Genomic DNA, 3,469 nt, shown 5'->3' with positions numbered 1-3,469 from the left:
AACGCCGTGCTTCCGGTTACACTTCAAAAATAAAAGTCTTATTGAGGTCACATGACTGGCTTCCGGTTAATGGTCAAACGTGTTGCACTTATAGGGATATATCTTTATACAGTCTATGGATATATCATGTCTATGGGGATATATTAGCAGAAATTAAATATAATACAATAAGTGGATTTATATATAGTATAATCACCTGATAATAAGCATTGTTGTATTTTTGTTAGTTTAGAATGAGCCATTGATATCTAGTCAAGTCAAACTTTATTTATAAAGCACATTTAAAAACAACCTCAGTTGACCAAAGTGCTGTACAGTTATTGAAATATAAAATAATCATACACAAATATCATAATAAATAAAACAAAGGAAATAGTAAGAGCTCAATTTAAAAAACTAAAATTAGATTAAAAAAGGAAATAAAAGAGTAAAAATGAGTAAAACAAGATTAAAAAGCCAAGGATTCTTGCCAGCAGGGACTGAACACCAAGGAGAAAAGATGGGTTTTCAGTAATGTTTTAAAGTGCTCAACAGACTGAGCAGCTCTAATCTGGAAAGGTAGGCTGTTCCACAGCTTTGGGGCCGCCACTGAGAAGGCTCTGTCCTCACGAGTAGAGAGTCTGGACCGAGGTACTGCCAGGAGCAGCTGGTTTGACGACCTAAGTGCTCTAGAAGTACTGTGAGGCTGTACAAGCTCTGATAAATAAGACGGTGCCAGACCATTTAAACACACTAAACAATTAATAAAACCTTGAACTGGATCCTAAAATTAACAGGCTGCCAGTGCAAAGATGCAAGGACAGGACTAATGTGATCACGCTGTTTCTTTCCAGTCAGCAGGCGGGCGGCTGCATTTTGGACTACCTGTAAACGGCGCAGTGCTGACTGGTCAAGACCAACAAACAAAGAGTTACAGTAGTCTAGGTGTGATGTAACAAAGGTGTGAATAACTTTCTCAAAAATATCTCGGGGGAGATATGCCTTTACTTTTGCTAATAGTCTTAGCTGGAAGAAGCTTGTTTTGACAATAGGGCTTATCTGCTTATCAAACCTAAAGTCACTGTCCAAAATAACACCAAGGTTCCTTGCAAAAGGATGGCAGTGAGACTTAAGGGTGCCAATGGCACGGTCATACCCATCTAACAGATTTTGTTGGCCAAATAAAATAATCATGTGTGTTCATGGAGAGAAAGTTCACTTCCATCCAAGATCGGATATCATTGAGGCAGTCTAATAACACCTGAACAGAGGCTTGCTCGTTTGTTTTTAAAGGCAGATAGATTTGTACGTCATCTGCACAGCAACGACATGAGACATTGTGCTTTCTGAATATGGATCCCAATGGCAACATATATATTGAAAAGAGGAGGGGGCCCAAAATAGGACCCTGAGGCACCCCACAGCTCAGGGGGGGAAGTGGCTGAAGAATACTGGCCCAGCTGGACAGAGAAGCTCCTGTCTGAGAGGTAGGACTGAAACCACTTAAGAACAGTACCCTTAATGCCCACACAGGTGTTTAAGCGAGACAGGAAAATGTTGTGATCCACCGTATCAAAGGCAGCCGTCAGATCCAGAAGGACCAGGACCGCAGAGTTACCAGAGTCAACTGTCAAAAGAAGGTCATTTAAAATTCTTAAAAGCGCTGTTTCTGTGCTATGACATGACTAAAAACCAGACTGGAACTTCTCGGAAATGTCATTTAGATCAATAAAAGACTGCAGCTGTTCATTAACCACCTTCTCCAAGACCTTAGAAAGAAAAGGAAGCTTGGAGATGGGCCTAAAGTTGGATAAAACTGTGGGGTCTAGATTATGTTTTTTGATGATGGACTGGACCACAGCATGTTTAAAGGCAGCTGGGACACATCCAGACATCAAAGATGAATTTATCAGATCCATAACACAGGGCTCAATGATATGGAAAATGTCCTTAAAAAGACGGGGTGGGATGCTGTCAAGAGGACAGTACAAAGGCCTGAGGTGCTGGACAATATCAGTTAAAGAGAGAGACACTTGTTCAAATGTGTCAAAAACAGCAGGGCAAATGGGAAAGATGGTAGGATCAAATGCAGATGGCGAAAGAGAGGACCTAATATCAGAAATCTTACCAATAAAAAAAACTTAGAAAATCTTCACACAGTTTAGGTGAAGGAACAACACCATTGTGGTCACAGGGGTTTAAAAGAGTATTTAAGGTATTAAAAAGAAACTGAGGTTTATGACTATTGACTGACACAAGATTGGATAAAAACTGACTCTTGGCAGCTTTAACAGCTTTCTGATACTGCAATAGACTGTTTTTTAAAATGTCCAAAGAATACATACGGTCCTGTCAATTTGAGTCCTGCATCCATGTGTTGCACCTGTGCCAAAAGGTCCGCCATCTTGGACAGCCCCACAAGGTACTGTCCTCTCTCCTTTCCTCTTCACCCTTTACACCACGGACTTCAGCTACCAGACAGAGTCTTGTCATCTTCAGAAGTTTTCTGATGACTCTGCTATAGTTGGATGTATCAGCAAGGGTGAGGAGGCTGAATACAGGGCTGTGGTGAATAACTTTGTCTCATGGTGTGAGCTGAACCACCTGCAGCTCAACACAACAAAGACAAAAGAGCTGGTGGTGGATCTGAGAACAAGGACACCAGTGACCCCAGTTTCCATCCTGGGGCATAACGTGGACATCGTAGAACACTACAAGTATCTGGGTGTGTTCATAGACAATAAACTGGACTGGACTAAGAACACTGAAGTCCTTTACAAGAAGGGACAGAGCCGCCTCTATTTTCTGAGGAGACTCCGCTCCTTTAACATCTGCCGGACTATGCTGAGGATGTTTTATGAGTCTGTGGTGGCCAGTGCTATTCTGTTTGCTGTGGTGTGCTGGGGCAGCAGACTGAGAGTAGCCGATGCCAACAGACTCAACAAGCTGGTCAGAAAGGCCAGTGACGTTGTGGGGGTGCAGCTGGACCCTTTGACAGCAGTGTCAGACAGGAGGATGCTGTCGAAGGTGCAGGCGATACTTCAGCATGGCTCTCACCCTCTCCACAACGCTCTGGTCGAACAGAGGAGCACCTTCAGCCAGAGACTGATTGCTCCTAAATGCACCACTGAGCGCCACAGGAAGTCATTCTTACCTGTGGCCATTAAACTGTACAACTCCTCCCTCTGATGATCGGACTCATTTGGCTATTTATAAAACAAAACACACAATATAATTACTCATTCTTATTTCATTTATAACACTACAACCATTTCATTGTATATTGTATATATTTCAGATTGTCTACTTTACTATTTTATTATTTATTTTATTTTATTGTCTACTTTAATATTTTATTTTATTTTATTTTAATGTCTACTTTAATATTTTATTTTATTTATTTCATTGTCTATTTTAGTATCTTATTTATATCTTCATCTTTATCTCTTGTTTCCATTCATGCTGTATTTCTATTTCTACTTTGCACGGA

The sequence above is a fragment of the Epinephelus fuscoguttatus genome, linkage group LG5 (assembly GCF_011397635.1).
Source record: "Epinephelus fuscoguttatus linkage group LG5, E.fuscoguttatus.final_Chr_v1".
In the NCBI taxonomy this organism is placed as follows: domain Eukaryota; kingdom Metazoa; phylum Chordata; class Actinopteri; order Perciformes; family Serranidae; genus Epinephelus; species Epinephelus fuscoguttatus.
The sequence above is the reverse complement of the archived record's forward strand: the minus strand, read 5'-3'. Positions refer to the sequence as shown.